The following is a 19,246-nucleotide window of genomic DNA, read 5'->3' on the forward strand; positions in this document are numbered from 1 at the left end:
AAATTAAGCCTTGTTTTAGCCTAGACACTTATTCGCTGTCTATTAAAAGTTATGTAGTCGTTGAATAGCCGCTTTTTTGATGACTAATGTATTCTTGGGCCGTGGTTAGACGTCTCTTGGATTTTACGTAAAACGACAAGCGAATCTATTTTTAACACAAAGGTCAGGGGAGAGCGCGAACGCAGTCCCACACTATCAGAAATTTTGCAGTCGAGATTCCCACATTTGGGGAATTCGCAAAGGGTCAGCCCAACCGGAGTGCAATGGCTGAGCCTCGCCCTGGGTGAACCACCTTCATGATCATGGTGTCTCCCCTGCCAGGTAAGTATGAGCGACACCCTTTGAGGCCAGACGGCCGCATCTTCCTGTGACCGATCACATCGACGGCGCCCCCGGAGGCCGTCCGACTAACATTTCATTTACTGTGTGTGACCAGGTGGAAAGCGCACGAAGCCACGTCTGAGACCAAACATTCTTCGAGATCTACCCTGTTTTTATTCCGTTTCCAGCCCGGTTGAACCGTGTAGAGTGAAATATGTGAAACAATTTAAATCAAATGGATTTAAATTGCGCATTCAAATATATGGTTTCGTTATTACAAAGTAACTTTACGTGGAATAGAAACAAAAAAAAATGTACAGAGCAATCAAGAAACAACGAAAGCATAGCAATTTTAGAACGTGGATAAATAAAAACACAGGGCTCAATGACTTACCCGTTGTCGTTGTGAGTTAAACAAGTACAGCTATGCTTCCAGGTCTGTCGACGTTGCTGTGGTTTTTCGACAGCTGTAGTATGAAGGGTAGTGAAAAAAGTTTTCAGGTGTTTTTAACATTCCAATCGGTCTCGTTCGCTTTTGTTGCGCCTTCAGCTGTGTCGAGGATGTTTAATTCGTCCTCGTATCACCTCCGCAAACTTGTAAAGAAATTAATTAAATACATTACAAAAACATTTCTTTATCAGCGTGTTCATTTCCACGCAAGCTTTTCGTTAAACCAATAAAGCCAACGAAATCACAGCAATTTTAAAACACACGGATTAGAAAAAACACCGTCATTCACGCACAAAAGAAGCAAATTCTTTTTTTTATACTTGACTTATTTATCCCCGAGATGGGGAGCGCCCCATTCATGGAAACACTGCAATACCATGTTGATGCATGGAGTGGAAGGAGCAAGCTCCGCTTCCATTTCCGAAGGTCAAAAATCCATTTAACATATAGTCCCCGGATAGGAGACGTATCAGACATTAAACTGATAAGAACAGATACTACACTTGATCTTAGCCAAAAGGCCGAGAAGCGATACCGGAATAGACGCAGCCAAAGGGGGAGCCGGCGAAGGCGCTGGCTTTTGGGGTGGAGGCTAGCGGGCATTTAACTCTATACGTTCTCATTGTATAACCCAGAGGTAGAACCATCGTAGTGGTGCAACCTGAACGATGTTTTCCCTACTTCCGGTCAAAGCCGCCATTTTGTGAAATAGGCATATAGGTGACGCTGGAGCACGCGGCCATTGTCTCTGTTCAACAAAACAAGTATATATATACACATACGCATATTTTTCCTCAATCAATCACCGAATACAAGGTGCAATTCGATGCCAACTGACCCTTCTCTCTGGTTTCATGTTTGTAAGGAAAATTAAGGGGGAAATTACGATAGCATTTCAGCCAAACATTCATTCGTGCCACGCTGCTTTTCTTTGAACGAAAAAAAACCCTCTGCTCCCCCTACACAATTTCTTCTCCTGTTATTTTATGCTTAAAACAAGCAAATAAATCTGACTACAGGGTAAGAAAAAATTCGTGAACTTTTCCCATAAACACTTAATTCAAGAAAAATTGTCCCACCCCACTGGCCATTTTTTATCCACAATACACATTCGATGTCTGCAGGCACCATTGTCTTTGTTCAACGCAAACAATTCTGTTGCGTTTTTCTTTGAACGAAGTGCTCCGCCTAGATAATTTGACCCATATTCACATGGGTTTGTTTCTCGTTTTTTTTCTTTGAGAACAATCTATATAGCGCCTTCCACAATCGTTTTGGTGTTAGCTTTACGTAAAATAGAAACACAGAAAAGTACTGAGCGATGGAGAGACCACGAACGCGGAACGTATTATGGACCACGGACTGGCAAACAAACTGGCAACCACGCACTAAAGAAGCAAACTCTGATTTTAAACTCACCTTATTTGTCCCCGGAAAGCGCCAGAGTCGATGCACGGAGTGGACGGAACAAGCCTCGCTTCCATAGCCGAAGGTCAAAAATCCATTTAAACGTGTAGTCCCCGGTGTCCACTCGATCTTACCCAAAAAGCCGAGAAGCGATACCGCAATGGCATCCGGAGAAGGCGCTGGCTGTCGGGATGGAGGTTAGCGGGTCAGAGGTCCGGCACTGAAGGTCTGCGTTCATTATTCACCGTGTGCATTTCACTCTATATCCACTTTCTAATGTATAGCACTTGATAAGGATTAACAGTTTAAGTAGCCCATTGGCAGATTTGTTGGCTTGTTTAATGTACATGCATGTACAATATTTCAATTTGTCTTGTATTTATTAGCATTTTGTATTGCCCAACGCTGTCTAGGTTGTTTAACTGTTGTCATTTTCTTATAAAAGCCTTTATAATTTATTAGTTTGGATGATTGCCATTCCCGAGAACCTCTTATATTGGAAGTAAAAGAATCATCTAAGCATTATTTTGTGCTCTTAGACATGTAGCCGTTTGATTGTGGTTCTATTTAATGGCTAGTCTATTCGTTTGGAATGGTCAAACGGCTATTAGATTTTCACTGACAGCCCAAATTAAGCCTTGTTTTAGCCTAGACACTTATTCGCTGTCTATTAAAAGTTATGTAGTCGTTGAATAGCCGCTTTTTTGATGACTAATGTATTCTTGGGCCGTGGTTAGACGTCTCTTGGATTTTACGTAAAACGACAAGCGAATCTATTTTTAAAACAAAGGTCAGGGGAGAGCGCGAACGCAGTCCCCCACTATCAGAAATTTTGCAGTCGAGATTCCCACATTTGGGGAATTCGCAAAGGGTCAGCCCAACCGGAGTGCAATGGCTGAGCCTCGCCCTGGGTGAACCACCTTCATGATCATGGTGTCTCCCCTGCCAGGTAAGTATGAGCGACACCCTTTGAGGCCAGACGGCCGCATCTTCCTGTGACCGATCACATCGACGGCGCCCCCGGAGGCCGTCCGACTAACATTTCATTTACTGTGTGTGACCAGGTGGAAAGCGCACGAAGCCACGTCTGAGACCAAACATTCTTCGAGATCTACCCTGTTTTTATTCCGTTTCCAGCCCGGTTGAACCGTGTAGAGTGAAATATGTGAAACAATTTAAATCAAATGGATTTAAATTGCGCATTCAAATATATGGTTTCGTTATTACAAAGTAACTTTACGTGGAATAGAAACAAAGAAATGTACAGAGCAATCAAGAAACAACGAAAGCATAGCAATTTTAGAACGTGGATAAATAAAAACACAGGGCTCAATGACTTACCCGTTGTCGTTGTGAGTTAAACAAGTACAGCTATGCTTCCAGGTCTGTCGACGTTGCTGTGGTTTTTCGACAGCTGTAGTATGAAGGGTAGTGAAAAAAGTTTTCAGGTGTTTTTAACATTCCAATCGGTCTCGTTCGCTTTTGTTGCGCCTTCAGCTGTGTCGAGGATGTTTAATTCGTCCTCGTATCACCTCCGCAAACTTGTAAAGAAATTAATTAAATACATTACAAAAACATTTCTTTATCAGCGTGTTCATTTCCACGCAAGCTTTTCGTTAAACCAATAAAGCCAACGAAATCACAGCAATTTTAAAACACACGGATTAGAAAAAACACCGTCATTCACGCACAAAAGAAGCAAATTCTTTTTTTTATACTTGACTTATTTATCCCCGAGATGGGGAGCGCACCATTCATGGAAACACTGCAATACCATGTTGATGCATGGAGTGGAAGGAGCAAGCTCCGCTTCCATTTCCGAAGGTCAAAAATCCATTTAACATATAGTCCCCGGATAGGAGACGTATCAGACATTAAACTGATAAGAACAGATACTACACTTGATCTTAGCCAAAAGGCCGAGAAGCGATACCGGAATAGACGCAGCCAAAGGGGGAGCCGGCGAAGGCGCTGGCTTTTGGGGTGGAGGCTAGCGGGCATTTAACTCTATACGTTCTCATTGTATAACCCAGAGGTAGAACGTTGAGCTAGCAAATCAGAAGTTCATGTTTTAATGCAGGATCTGATCCACGCTCATGAGAGAGAGAGAGAGAGAGAGAGATAGAGAGAATTTAGAATTTTCAAAAAACCTTTATTACAAATTAAAACATTTTCATAACCTCAAATCAGAAAAAACAAAGAAAAAAATATATATAGTAACGGAAATAACAAAAAAATAAGCCAACATAGGAGCAAAGAACAAATCATCTTCAATAACCAGACACAGAGCTCCTCCATAATACCAAATCAATTCAAAAGAAAGAAGATCATTCATTGCTTTAAAGTATCTAAAACCAATAAGGATTCTAGATTTAACTTATTTTAAAAACTGCTAATGTATCATGGCTTCCGGGTCTGTCAACGTTGCTGTGGTTTTTCGACAGCTGTAATATGAAGGGTAGAGTGAAAAAAAATATTTAAGTGTTTTGAACATCCCAATTTGTTCGTTTACTTAGTATTTTCTTAATGTTTTCGAGTTAAAAAATAATTCTTAAATCGAGATACATTTACTTAATAAGCAAAGTGGCTTAGAATTTAAGTCTTGTTTACTGAAATAAATTCTAAAATGTAATAGGTTAAGGCTTAAAACAAGTAAAAATATCTGCCAGTGGGGTAAGAAAAATAAACCTAAATTGAGTTTATTATTGAATTAAGTTGAAACTAGAATTAAGTTTATTTTTCTTACCCCGCTGGCAGATATTTTTTATTTGTTTTAAATATAAACCTGTTGATTTTTATAATTTATTTCAATTATTACAAAGTATGCGATCTGATTTTTTTAATCGCGGTGTTTCTTTTATTCCTCGTTTCTTTTCCGTGCATTTGCTTTATTTATTTATTTTTGCTTGTTGCATTTAAATGCACATTTGATTTGTTGCCACATTATTATGTGTTAATGTATTTTTTAACATGTTTATCAACAAAAAGTGCGTTATTATAATTAATTATATAGCTGTGAAATATATACAAGAATTCCCAGCAAAAACAAAACGTTTTTATAACAATTTTCTATTACAATACATAATATCTTAAGCCACTTTGCTTACCAAGTAAATGTATCTCCATTTAAGCATTGTCAGATATTCACTAGAAAACAAGACAAAAACAGTAAGTAAGATATTAATTTACTTTTTTCTTTCAAACATAAATTTACAGACGGCTGGAAATTTTTAATAAAATAACTAGCCATACCTATTCGGGTCTGCTCCCGTTTGCTGTGATGACGGGGGACTTAGTCCAAAGCACATTTTGAGGAATACTTACACATTTTACTTCTTATTTCTTTGAAATTAATTATGCATACACTATGGATTAAAAATGTCCCGACTGCGAACCTGATAAAACCCAGGTAAAAAGCAAATACAAATAAACCATTTTGATTTAGCAAAAGTTTACAAATAAATGCACTCCTTGCACACAACAAGCACGTCTAGTTACCATTCATATTTTGCGTGATTTAAGTTTCGTCGCATACATTTTGGAAGGCACACGATAAAAACAAAATAAGGCTTTTAATGTATGCCGACCTCATTCTCAGTTGAGGGCTTATCAATCATAATAAACGCTGTTAACTCTTCTCATTGAATGGTCTAAATCCAATGCTGGTAAAGAAATCAAATGTGCATTTAAACGCAACAAGCAAGCCGTAAAGCAATGGATGCAGGCAAACAAACGAGGAATAGCACATACACCACGATTAGATCATCGGGTCGCATACTTTGGAATTAATAAGAAATAATTATTCAGTCTAAAGAAATAAGAAGTAAAATGTCTAAGTATTTCTCCAAATGTGCACACTCATTACAATAAACGGGAGCAGACACGAATAGTTATGTATGTCTCGTTATTTTATTTAAAATTGATAAGCTGTCTAACATATGATATATTTTGATAATACGAAATGCTAAAAAAATAATATAACACCAATCGACAATATCTGTTATTGTTATTTTTACAAGTAAATTCATGTGTAGGAGAAAACAAAGCAGCTGTCAGTCCATACTATATTGAGTGGCCATCGTAGTGGTGCAACCTGAACGATGTTTTCCCTACTTCCGGTCAAAGCCGCCATTTTGTGAAATAGGCATATAGGTGACGCTGGAGCACGCGGCCATTGTCTCTGTTCAACAAAACAAGTATATATATACACATACGCATATTTTTCCTCAATCAATCACCGAATACAAGGTGCAATTCGATGCCAACTGACCCTTCTCTCTGGTTTCATGTTTGTAAGGAAAATTAAGGGGGAAATTACGATAGCATTTCAGCCAAACATTCATTCGTGCCACGCTGCTTTTCTTTGAACGAAAAAAAACCCTCTGCTCCCCCTACACAATTTCTTCTCCTGTTATTTTATGCTTAAAACAAGCAAATAAATCTGACTACAGGGTAAGAAAAAATTCGTGAACTTTTCCCATAAACACTTAATTCAAGAAAAATTGTCCCACCCCACTGGCCATTTTTTATCCACAATACACATTCGATGGCTGCAGGCACCATTGTCTTTGTTCAACGCAAACAATTCTGTTGCGTTTTTCTTTGAACGAAGTGCTCCGCCTAGATAATTTGACCCATATTCACATGGGTTTGTTTCTCGTTTTTTTTCTTTGAGAACAATCTATATAGCGCCTTCCACAATCGTTTTGGTGTTAGCTTTACGTAAAATAGAAACACAGAAAAGTACTGAGCGATGGAGAGACCACGAACGCGGAACGTATTATGGACCACGGACTGGCAAACAAACTGGCAACCACGCACTAAAGAAGCAAACTCTGATTTTAAACTCACCTTATTTGTCCCCGGAAAGCGCCAGAGTCGATGCACGGAGTGGACGGAACAAGCCTCGCTTCCATAGTCGAAGGTCAAAAATCCATTTAAACGTGTAGTCCCCGGTGTCCACTCGATCTTACCCAAAAAGCCGAGAAGCGATACCGCAATGGCATCCGGAGAAGGCGCTGGCTGTCGGGATGGAGGTTAGCGGGTCAGAGGTCCGGCACTGAAGGTCTGCGTTCATTATTCACCGTGTGCATTTCACTCTATATCCACTTTCTAATGTATAGCACTTGATAAGGATTAACAGTTTAAGTAGCCCATTGGCAGATTTGTTGGCTTGTTTAATGTACATGCATGTACAATATTTCAATTTGTCTTGTATTTATTAGCATTTTGTATTGCCCAACGCTGTCTAGGTTGTTTAACTGTTGTCATTTTCTTATAAAAGCCTTTATAATTTATTAGTTTGGATGATTGCCATTCCCGAGAACCTCTTATATTGGAAGTAAAAGAATCATCTAAGCATTATTTTGTGCTCTTAGACATGTAGCCGTTTGATTGTGGTTCTATTTAATGGCTAGTCTATTCGTTTGGAATGGTCAAACGGCTATTAGATTTTCACTGACAGCCCAAATTAAGCCTTGTTTTAGCCTAGACACTTATTCGCTGTCTATTAAAAGTTATGTAGTCGTTGAATAGCCGCTTTTTTGATGACTAATGTATTCTTGGGCCGTGGTTAGACGTCTCTTGGATTTTACGTAAAACGACAAGCGAATCTATTTTTAACACAAAGGTCAGGGGAGAGCGCGAACGCAGTCCCCCACTATCAGAAATTTTGCAGTCGAGATTCCCACATTTGGGGAATTCGCAAAGGGTCAGCCCAACCGGAGTGCAATGGCTGAGCCTCGCCCTGGGTGAACCACCTTCATGATCATGGTGTCTCCCCTGCCAGGTAAGTATGAGCGACACCCTTTGAGGCCAGACGGCCGCATCTTCCTGTGACCGATCACATCGACGGCGCCCCCGGAGGCCGTCCGACTAACATTTCATTTACTGTGTGTGACCAGGTGGAAAGCGCACGAAGCCACGTCTGAGACCAAACATTCTTCGAGATCTACCCTGTTTTTATTCCGTTTCCAGCCCGGTTGAACCGTGTAGAGTGAAATATGTGAAACAATTTAAATCAAATGGATTTAAATTGCGCATTCAAATATATGGTTTCGTTATTACAAAGTAACTTTACGTGGAATAGAAACAAAGAAATGTACAGAGCAATCAAGAAACAACGAAAGCATAGCAATTTTAGAACGTGGATAAATAAAAACACAGGGCTCAATGACTTACCCGTTGTCGTTGTGAGTTAAACAAGTACAGCTATGCTTCCAGGTCTGTCGACGTTGCTGTGGTTTTTCGACAGCTGTAGTATGAAGGGTAGTGAAAAAAGTTTTCAGGTGTTTTTAACATTCCAATCGGTCTCGTTCGCTTTTGTTGCGCCTTCAGCTGTGTCGAGGATGTTTAATTCGTCCTCGTATCACCTCCGCAAACTTGTAAAGAAATTAATTAAATACATTACAAAAACATTTCTTTATCAGCGTGTTCATTTCCACGCAAGCTTTTCGTTAAACCAATAAAGCCAACGAAATCACAGCAATTTTAAAACACACGGATTAGAAAAAACACCGTCATTCACGCACAAAAGAAGCAAATTCTTTTTTTTATACTTGACTTATTTATCCCCGAGATGGGGAGCGCACCATTCATGGAAACACTGCAATACCATGTTGATGCATGGAGTGGAAGGAGCAAGCTCCGCTTCCATTTCCGAAGGTCAAAAATCCATTTAACATATAGTCCCCGGATAGGAGACGTATCAGACATTAAACTGATAAGAACAGATACTACACTTGATCTTAGCCAAAAGGCCGAGAAGCGATACCGGAATAGACGCAGCCAAAGGGGGAGCCGGCGAAGGCGCTGGCTTTTGGGGTGGAGGCTAGCGGGCATTTAACTCTATACGTTCTCATTGTATAACCCAGAGGTAGAACGTTGAGCTAGCAAATCAGAAGTTCATGTTTTAATGCAGGATCTGATCCACGCTCATGAGAGAGAGAGAGAGAGAGAGAGATAGAGAGAATTTAGAATTTTCAAAAAACCTTTATTACAAATTAAAACATTTTCATAACCTCAAATCAGAAAAAACAAAGAAAAAAATATATATAGTAACGGAAATAACAAAAAAATAAGCCAACATAGGAGCAAAGAACAAATCATCTTCAATAACCAGACACAGAGCTCCTCCATAATACCAAATCAATTCAAAAGAAAGAAGATCATTCATTGCTTTAAAGTATCTAAAACCAATAAGGATTCTAGATTTAACTTATTTTAAAAACTGCTAATGTATCATGGCTTCCGGGTCTGTCAACGTTGCTGTGGTTTTTCGACAGCTGTAATATGAAGGGTAGAGTGAAAAAAAATATTTAAGTGTTTTGAACATCCCAATTTGTTCGTTTACTTAGTATTTTCTTAATGTTTTCGAGTTAAAAAATAATTCTTAAATCGAGATACATTTACTTAATAAGCAAAGTGGCTTAGAATTTAAGTCTTGTTTACTGAAATAAATTCTAAAATGTAATAGGTTAAGGCTTAAAACAAGTAAAAATATCTGCCAGTGGGGTAAGAAAAATAAACCTAAATTGAGTTTATTATTGAATTAAGTTGAAACTAGAATAAAGTTTATTTTTCTTACCCCGCTGGCAGATATTTTTTATTTGTTTTAAATATAAACCTGTTGATTTTTATAATTTATTTCAATTATTTTACAAAGTATGCGATCTGATTTTTTTAATCGCGGTGTTTCTTTTATTCCTCGTTTCTTTTCCGTGCATTTGCTTTATTTATTTATTTTTGCTTGTTGCATTTAAATGCACATTTGATTTGTTGCCACATTATTATGTGTTAATGTATTTTTTAACATGTTTATCAACAAAAAGTGCGTTATTATAATTAATTATATAGCTGTGAAATATATACAAGAATTCCCAGCAAAAACAAAACGTTTTTATAACAATTTTCTATTACAATACATAATATCTTAAGCCACTTTGCTTACCAAGTAAATGTATCTCCATTTAAGCATTGTCAGATATTCACTAGAAAACAAGACAAAAACAGTAAGTAAGATATTAATTTACTTTTTTCTTTCAAACATAAATTTACAGACGGCTGGAAATTTTTAATAAAATAACTAGACATACCTATTCGGGTCTGCTCCCGTTTGCTGTGATGACGGGGGACTTAGTCCAAAGCACATTTTGAGGAATACTTACACATTTTACTTCTTATTTCTTTGAAATTAATTATGCATACACTATGGATTAAAAATGTCCCGACTGCGAACCTGATAAAACCCAGGTAAAAAGCAAATACAAATAAACCATTTTGATTTAGCAAAAGTTTACAAATAAATGCACTCCTTGCACACAACAAGCACGTCTAGTTACCATTCATATTTTGCGTGATTTAAGTTTCGTCGCATACATTTTGGAAGGCACACGATAAAAACAAAATAAGGCTTTTAATGTATGCCGACCTCATTCTCAGTTGAGGGCTTATCAATCATAATAAACGCTGTTAACTCTTCTCATTGAATGGTCTAAATCCAATGCTGGTAAAGAAATCAAATGTGCATTTAAACGCAACAAGCAAGCCGTAAAGCAATGGATGCAGGCAAACAAACGAGGAATAGCACATACACCACGATTAGATCATCGGGTCGCATACTTTGGAATTAATAAGAAATAATTATTCAGTCTAAAGAAATAAGAAGTAAAATGTCTAAGTATTTCTCCAAATGTGCACACTCATTACAATAAACGGGAGCAGACACGAATAGTTATGTATGTCTCGTTATTTTATTTAAAATTGATAAGCTGTCTAACATATGATATATTTTGATAATACGAAATGCTAAAAAAATAATATAACACCAATCGACAATATCTGTTATTGTTATTTTTACAAGTAAATTCATGTGTAGGAGAAAACAAAGCAGCTGTCAGTCCATACTATATTGAGTGGCCATCGTAGTGGTGCAACCTGAACGATGTTTTCCCTACTTCCGGTCAAAGCCGCCATTTTGTGAAATAGGCATATAGGTGACGCTGGAGCACGCGGCCATTGTCTCTGTTCAACAAAACAAGTATATATATACACATACGCATATTTTTCCTCAATCAATCACCGAATACAAGGTGCAATTCGATGCCAACTGACCCTTCTCTCTGGTTTCATGTTTGTAAGGAAAATTAAGGGGGAAATTACGATAGCATTTCAGCCAAACATTCATTCGTGCCACGCTGCTTTTCTTTGAACGAAAAAAAACCCTCTGCTCCCCCTACACAATTTCTTCTCCTGTTATTTTATGCTTAAAACAAGCAAATAAATCTGACTACAGGGTAAGAAAAAATTCGTGAACTTTTCCCATAAACACTTAATTCAAGAAAAATTGTCCCACCCCACTGGCCATTTTTTATCCACAATACACATTCGATGGCTGCAGGCACCATTGTCTTTGTTCAACGCAAACAATTCTGTTGCGTTTTTCTTTGAACGAAGTGCTCCGCCTAGATAATTTGACCCATATTCACATGGGTTTGTTTCTCGTTTTTTTTCTTTGAGAACAATCTATATAGCGCCTTCCACAATCGTTTTGGTGTTAGCTTTACGTAAAATAGAAACACAGAAAAGTACTGAGCGATGGAGAGACCACGAACGCGGAACGTATTATGGACCACGGACTGGCAAACAAACTGGCAACCACGCACTAAAGAAGCAAACTCTGATTTTAAACTCACCTTATTTGTCCCCGGAAAGCGCCAGAGTCGATGCACGGAGTGGACGGAACAAGCCTCGCTTCCATAGCCGAAGGTCAAAAATCCATTTAAACGTGTAGTCCCCGGTGTCCACTCGATCTTACCCAAAAAGCCGAGAAGCGATACCGCAATGGCATCCGGAGAAGGCGCTGGCTGTCGGGATGGAGGTTAGCGGGTCAGAGGTCCGGCACTGAAGGTCTGCGTTCATTATTCACCGTGTGCATTTCACTCTATATCCACTTTCTAATGTATAGCACTTGATAAGGATTAACAGTTTAAGTAGCCCATTGGCAGATTTGTTGGCTTGTTTAATGTACATGCATGTACAATATTTCAATTTGTCTTGTATTTATTAGCATTTTGTATTGCCCAACGCTGTCTAGGTTGTTTAACTGTTGTCATTTTCTTATAAAAGCCTTTATAATTTATTAGTTTGGATGATTGCCATTCCCGAGAACCTCTTATATTGGAAGTAAAAGAATCATCTAAGCATTATTTTGTGCTCTTAGACATGTAGCCGTTTGATTGTGGTTCTATTTAATGGCTAGTCTATTCGTTTGGAATGGTCAAACGGCTATTAGATTTTCACTGACAGCCCAAATTAAGCCTTGTTTTAGCCTAGACACTTATTCGCTGTCTATTAAAAGTTATGTAGTCGTTGAATAGCCGCTTTTTTGATGACTAATGTATTCTTGGGCCGTGGTTAGACGTCTCTTGGATTTTACGTAAAACGACAAGCGAATCTATTTTTAACACAAAGGTCAGGGGAGAGCGCGAACGCAGTCCCCCACTATCAGAAATTTTGCAGTCGAGATTCCCACATTTGGGGAATTCGCAAAGGGTCAGCCCAACCGGAGTGCAATGGCTGAGCCTCGCCCTGGGTGAACCACCTTCATGATCATGGTGTCTCCCCTGCCAGGTAAGTATGAGCGACACCCTTTGAGGCCAGACGGCCGCATCTTCCTGTGACCGATCACATCGACGGCGCCCCCGGAGGCCGTCCGACTAACATTTCATTTACTGTGTGTGACCAGGTGGAAAGCGCACGAAGCCACGTCTGAGACCAAACATTCTTCGAGATCTACCCTGTTTTTATTCCGTTTCCAGCCCGGTTGAACCGTGTAGAGTGAAATATGTGAAACAATTTAAATCAAATGGATTTAAATTGCGCATTCAAATATATGGTTTCGTTATTACAAAGTAACTTTACGTGGAATAGAAACAAAGAAATGTACAGAGCAATCAAGAAACAACGAAAGCATAGCAATTTTAGAACGTGGATAAATAAAAACACAGGGCTCAATGACTTACCCGTTGTCGTTGTGAGTTAAACAAGTACAGCTATGCTTCCAGGTCTGTCGACGTTGCTGTGGTTTTTCGACAGCTGTAGTATGAAGGGTAGTGAAAAAAGTTTTCAGGTGTTTTTAACATTCCAATCGGTCTCGTTCGCTTTTGTTGCGCCTTCAGCTGTGTCGAGGATGTTTAATTCGTCCTCGTATCACCTCCGCAAACTTGTAAAGAAATTAATTAAATACATTACAAAAACATTTCTTTATCAGCGTGTTCATTTCCACGCAAGCTTTTCGTTAAACCAATAAAGCCAACGAAATCACAGCAATTTTAAAACACACGGATTAGAAAAAACACCGTCATTCACGCACAAAAGAAGCAAATTCTTTTTTTTATACTTGACTTATTTATCCCCGAGATGGGGAGCGCACCATTCATGGAAACACTGCAATACCATGTTGATGCATGGAGTGGAAGGAGCAAGCTCCGCTTCCATTTCCGAAGGTCAAAAATCCATTTAACATATAGTCCCCGGATAGGAGACGTATCAGACATTAAACTGATAAGAACAGATACTACACTTGATCTTAGCCAAAAGGCCGAGAAGCGATACCGGAATAGACGCAGCCAAAGGGGGAGCCGGCGAAGGCGCTGGCTTTTGGGGTGGAGGCTAGCGGGCATTTAACTCTATACGTTCTCATTGTATAACCCAGAGGTAGAACGTTGAGCTAGCAAATCAGAAGTTCATGTTTTAATGCAGGATCTGATCCACGCTCATGAGAGAGAGAGAGAGAGAGAGAGATAGAGAGAATTTAGAATTTTCAAAAAACCTTTATTACAAATTAAAACATTTTCATAACCTCAAATCAGAAAAAACAAAGAAAAAAATATATATAGTAACGGAAATAACAAAAAAATAAGCCAACATAGGAGCAAAGAACAAATCATCTTCAATAACCAGACACAGAGCTCCTCCATAATACCAAATCAATTCAAAAGAAAGAAGATCATTCATTGCTTTAAAGTATCTAAAACCAATAAGGATTCTAGATTTAACTTATTTTAAAAACTGCTAATGTATCATGGCTTCCGGGTCTGTCAACGTTGCTGTGGTTTTTCGACAGCTGTAATATGAAGGGTAGAGTGAAAAAAAATATTTAAGTGTTTTGAACATCCCAATTTGTTCGTTTACTTAGTATTTTCTTAATGTTTTCGAGTTAAAAAATAATTCTTAAATCGAGATACATTTACTTAATAAGCAAAGTGGCTTAGAATTTAAGTCTTGTTTACTGAAATAAATTCTAAAATGTAATAGGTTAAGGCTTAAAACAAGTAAAAATATCTGCCAGTGGGGTAAGAAAAATAAACCTAAATTGAGTTTATTATTGAATTAAGTTGAAACTAGAATTAAGTTTATTTTTCTTACCCCGCTGGCAGATATTTTTTATTTGTTTTAAATATAAACCTGTTGATTTTTATAATTTATTTCAATTATTACAAAGTATGCGATCTGATTTTTTTAATCGCGGTGTTTCTTTTATTCCTCGTTTCTTTTCCGTGCATTTGCTTTATTTATTTATTTTTGCTTGTTGCATTTAAATGCACATTTGATTTGTTGCCACATTATTATGTGTTAATGTATTTTTTAACATGTTTATCAACAAAAAGTGCGTTATTATAATTAATTATATAGCTGTGAAATATATACAAGAATTCCCAGCAAAAACAAAACGTTTTTATAACAATTTTCTATTACAATACATAATATCTTAAGCCACTTTGCTTACCAAGTAAATGTATCTCCATTTAAGCATTGTCAGATATTCACTAGAAAACAAGACAAAAACAGTAAGTAAGATATTAATTTACTTTTTTCTTTCAAACATAAATTTACAGACGGCTGGAAATTTTTAATAAAATAACTAGCCATACCTATTCGGGTCTGCTCCCGTTTGCTGTGATGACGGGGGACTTAGTCCAAAGCACATTTTGAGGAATACTTACACATTTTACTTCTTATTTCTTTGAAATTAATTATGCATACACTATGGATTAAAAATGTCCCGACTGCGAACCTGATAAAACCCAGGTAAAAAGCAAATACAAATAAACCATTTTGATTTAGCAAAAGTTTACAAATAAATGCACTCCTTGCACACAACAAGCACGTCTAGTTACCATTCATATTTTGCGTGATTTAAGTTTCGTCGCATACATTTTGGAAGGCACACGATAAAAACAAAATAAGGCTTTTAATGTATGCCGACCTCATTCTCCGTTGAGGGCTTATCAATCATAATAAACGCTGTTAACTCTTCTCATTGAATGGTCTAAATCCAATGCTGGTAAAGAAATCAAATGTGCATTTAAACGCAACAAGCAAGCCGTAAAGCAATGGATGCAGGCAAACAAACGAGGAATAGCACATACACCACGATTAGATCATCGGGTCGCATACTTTGGAATTAATAAGAAATAATTATTCAGTCTAAAGAAATAAGAAGTAAAATGTCTAAGTATTTCTCCAAATGTGCACACTCATTACAATAAACGGGAGCAGACACGAATAGTTATGTATGTCTCGTTATTTTATTTAAAATTGATAAGCTGTCTAACATATGATATATTTTGATAATACGAAATGCTAAAAAAATAATATAACACCAATCGACAATATCTGTTATTGTTATTTTTACAAGTAAATTCATGTGTAGGAGAAAACAAAGCAGCTGTCAGTCCATACTATATTGAGTGGCCATCGTAGTGGTGCAACCTGAACGATGTTTTCCCTACTTCCGGTCAAAGCCGCCATTTTGTGAAATAGGCATATAGGTGACGCTGGAGCACGCGGCCATTGTCTCTGTTCAACAAAACAAGTATATATATACACATACGCATATTTTTCCTCAATCAATCACCGAATACAAGGTGCAATTCGATGCCAACTGACCCTTCTCTCTGGTTTCATGTTTGTAAGGAAAATTAAGGGGGAAATTACGATAGCATTTCAGCCAAACATTCATTCGTGCCACGCTGCTTTCTTTGAACGAAAAAAAACCCTCTGCTCCCCCTACACAATTTCTTCTCCTGTTATTTTATGCTTAAAACAAGCAAATAAATCTGACTACAGGGTAAGAAAAAATTCGTGAACTTTTCCCATAAACACTTAATTCAAGAAAAATTGTCCCACCCCACTGGCCATTTTTTATCCACAATACACATTCGATGGCTGCAGGCACCATTGTCTTTGTTCAACGCAAACAATTCTGTTGCGTTTTTCTTTGAACGAAGTGCTCCGCCTAGATAGTTTGACCCATATTCACATGGGTTTGTTTCTCGTTTTTTTTCTTTGAGAACAATCTATATAGCGCCTTCCACAATCGTTTTGGTGTTAGCTTTACGTAAAATAGAAACACAGAAAAGTACTGAGCGATGGAGAGACCACGAACGCGGAACGTATTATGGACCACGGACTGGCAAACAAACTGGCAACCACGCACTAAAGAAGCAAACTCTGATTTTAAACTCACCTTATTTGTCCCCGGAAAGCGCCAGAGTCGATGCACGGAGTGGACGGAACAAGCCTCGCTTCCATAGCCGAAGGTCAAAAATCCATTTAAACGTGTAGTCCCCGGTGTCCACTCGATCTTACCCAAAAAGCCGAGAAGTGATACCGCAATGGCATCCGGAGAAGGCGCTGGCTGTCGGGATGGAGGTTAGCGGGTCAGAGGTCCGGCACTGAAGGTCTGCGTTCATTATTCACCGTGTGCATTTCACTCTATATCCACTTTCTAATGTATAGCACTTGATAAGGATTAACAGTTTAAGTAGCCCATTGGCAGATTTGTTGGCTTGTTTAATGTACATGCATGTACAATATTTCAATTTGTCTTGTATTTATTAGCATTTTGTATTGCCCAACGCTGTCTAGGTTGTTTAACTGTTGTCATTTTCTTATAAAAGCCTTTATAATTTATTAGTTTGGATGATTGCCATTCCCGAGAACCTCTTATATTGGAAGTAAAAGAATCATCTAAGCATTATTTTGTGCTCTTAGACATGTAGCCGTTTGATTGTGGTTCTATTTAATGGCTAGTCTATTCGTTTGGAATGGTCAAACGGCTATTAGATTTTCACTGACAGCCCAAATTAAGCCTTGTTTTAGCCTAGACACTTATTCGCTGTCTATTAAAAGTTATGTAGTCGTTGAATAGCCGCTTTTTTGATGACTAATGTATTCTTGGGCCGTGGTTAGACGTCTCTTGGATTTTACGTAAAACGACAAGCGAATCTATTTTTAACACAAAGGTCAGGGGAGAGCGCGAACGCAGTCCCCCACTATCAGAAATTTTGCAGTCGAGATTCCCACATTTGGGGAATTCGCAAAGGGTCAGCCCAACCGGAGTGCAATGGCTGAGCCTCGCCCTGGGTGAACCACCTTCATGATCATGGTGTCTCCCCTGCCAGGTAAGTATGAGCGACACCCTTTGAGGCCAGACGGCCGCATCTTCCTGTGACCGATCACATCGACGGCGCCCCCGGAGGCCGTCCGACTAACATTTCATTTACTGTGTGTGACCAGGTGGAAAGCGCACGAAGCCACGTCTGAGACCAAACATTCTTCGAGATCTACCCTGTTTTTATTCCGTTTCCAGCCCGGTTGAACCGTGTAGAGTGAAATATGTGAAACAATTTAAATCAAATGGATTTAAATTGCGCATTCAAATATATGGTTTCGTTATTACAAAGTAACTTTACGTGGAATAGAAACAAAAAAAAATGTACAGAGCAATCAAGAAACAACGAAAGCATAGCAATTTTAGAACGTGGATAAATAAAAACACAGGGCTCAATGACTTACCCGTTGTCGTTGTGAGTTAAACAAGTACAGCTATGCTTCCAGGTCTGTCGACGTTGCTGTGGTTTTTCGACAGCTGTAGTATGAAGGGTAGTGAAAAAAGTTTTCAGGTGTTTTTAACATTCCAATCGGTCTCGTTCGCTTTTGTTGCGCCTTCAGCTGTGTCGAGGATGTTTAATTCGTCCTCGTATCACCTCCGCAAACTTGTAAAGAAATTAATTAAATACATTACAAAAACATTTCTTTATCAGCGTGTTCATTTCCACGCAAGCTTTTCGTTAAACCAATAAAGCCAACGAAATCACAGCAATTTTAAAACACACGGATTAGAAAAAACACCGTCATTCACGCACAAAAGAAGCAAATTCTTTTTTTTATACTTGACTTATTTATCCCCGAGATGGGGAGCGCACCATTCATGGAAACACTGCAATACCATGTTGATGCATGGAGTGGAAGGAGCAAGCTCCGCTTCCATTTCCGAAGGTCAAAAATCCATTTAACATATAGTCCCCGGCATGGGCGTCGGAAGCAAATGAAAAGTGGGTGGGTCCCCACATAACCCCCCCCCCCCCCGAAAAATACATTTACTGCAATAGATGACATTTTAATGTTTCCTTTTAATTAGCCTGAACATTTGCGTTTATTAAATTAAAGACAGTAGCCTATTACGGTCGAAATTCTGGTAATAGCCCTTTAAATATTTTGCTAATAATGACAGATGTCATGTTTCAGTTATCTTTCTCTGTGTCATTTTTTTTCTCTACTCTGCTGACAGTAGGCTACAATGTTTATTTTTTATTTTGAGGAAATAAAAGGTAAGAAAAACGAATGAAGGTAAACTGATACAACTTTTGTATACCTTTTTTATTTGTTATACCCAATCTCTCTTTCTCTCTCTTAGAGAAATATAAATGTGAGATTCTGGAAATGAGATCACTTTATTTTATGGTTTCCGTCGGGAAACAATGCTGTGCTGTCATAAGAGTTTGAGCATGTGTACTTCTAAAACACAATTGATTAAACAGATGTATGACTTTATGAATTCTGCAAATGTACCTCGCAAATAATAACAATAGCCTACGTGAGGACGTTCATTTCGCAAATGAAAAGTAATTGCAGGCTTCTGTAAAAAAAAAACTTGAAAATTATCCAGCGATCGTGCCATAATCAAAATAAACTATTTTACAGCAGTAATAATATTTTAAC

General features: G+C 38.3%; 9 non-coding genes and 1 pseudogene across 9 annotated transcripts; all 10 read right to left on the reverse strand.

Moving 5' to 3' along the window:
- Positions 1 to 164: 164 nt before the first annotated feature.
- On the reverse strand, positions 165 to 329 carry LOC135753427 (U1 spliceosomal RNA). The gene has a single exon (XR_010533615.1). It is a non-coding gene; the product is annotated as a U1 spliceosomal RNA (small nuclear RNA).
- Positions 330 to 1,114: 785 nt separating this feature from the next.
- LOC135753481 (U2 spliceosomal RNA) lies at positions 1,115 to 1,305 on the reverse strand. Its single transcript, XR_010533667.1, has one exon. It is a non-coding gene; the product is annotated as a U2 spliceosomal RNA (small nuclear RNA).
- Positions 1,306 to 2,971: 1,666 nt separating this feature from the next.
- On the reverse strand, positions 2,972 to 3,136 carry LOC135753465 (U1 spliceosomal RNA). Its single transcript, XR_010533652.1, has one exon. It is a non-coding gene; the product is annotated as a U1 spliceosomal RNA (small nuclear RNA).
- Positions 3,137 to 3,919: 783 nt separating this feature from the next.
- On the reverse strand, positions 3,920 to 4,110 carry LOC135753443 (U2 spliceosomal RNA). Its single transcript, XR_010533631.1, has one exon. It is a non-coding gene; the product is annotated as a U2 spliceosomal RNA (small nuclear RNA).
- Positions 4,111 to 7,810: 3,700 nt separating this feature from the next.
- LOC135753477 (U1 spliceosomal RNA) lies at positions 7,811 to 7,975 on the reverse strand. Its single transcript, XR_010533663.1, has one exon. It is a non-coding gene; the product is annotated as a U1 spliceosomal RNA (small nuclear RNA).
- A 783-nt stretch (positions 7,976 to 8,758) lies between these two features.
- On the reverse strand, positions 8,759 to 8,949 carry LOC135753444 (U2 spliceosomal RNA). Its single transcript, XR_010533632.1, has one exon. It is a non-coding gene; the product is annotated as a U2 spliceosomal RNA (small nuclear RNA).
- A 3,702-nt stretch (positions 8,950 to 12,651) lies between these two features.
- LOC135753488 (U1 spliceosomal RNA) lies at positions 12,652 to 12,816 on the reverse strand. Its single transcript, XR_010533670.1, has one exon. It is a non-coding gene; the product is annotated as a U1 spliceosomal RNA (small nuclear RNA).
- Positions 12,817 to 13,599: 783 nt separating this feature from the next.
- LOC135753445 (U2 spliceosomal RNA) lies at positions 13,600 to 13,790 on the reverse strand. The gene has a single exon (XR_010533633.1). It is a non-coding gene; the product is annotated as a U2 spliceosomal RNA (small nuclear RNA).
- A 3,699-nt stretch (positions 13,791 to 17,489) lies between these two features.
- On the reverse strand, positions 17,490 to 17,654 carry LOC135753498 (U1 spliceosomal RNA). Its single transcript, XR_010533671.1, has one exon. It is a non-coding gene; the product is annotated as a U1 spliceosomal RNA (small nuclear RNA).
- Positions 17,655 to 18,439: 785 nt separating this feature from the next.
- LOC135753496 (U2 spliceosomal RNA) lies at positions 18,440 to 18,573 on the reverse strand (annotated as a pseudogene).
- Between the last annotated feature and the right edge of the window lie 673 nt (positions 18,574 to 19,246).

This window comes from Paramisgurnus dabryanus, chromosome 9 (genome assembly GCF_030506205.2).
Source record: "Paramisgurnus dabryanus chromosome 9, PD_genome_1.1, whole genome shotgun sequence".
NCBI classification, from domain to species: domain Eukaryota; kingdom Metazoa; phylum Chordata; class Actinopteri; order Cypriniformes; family Cobitidae; genus Paramisgurnus; species Paramisgurnus dabryanus.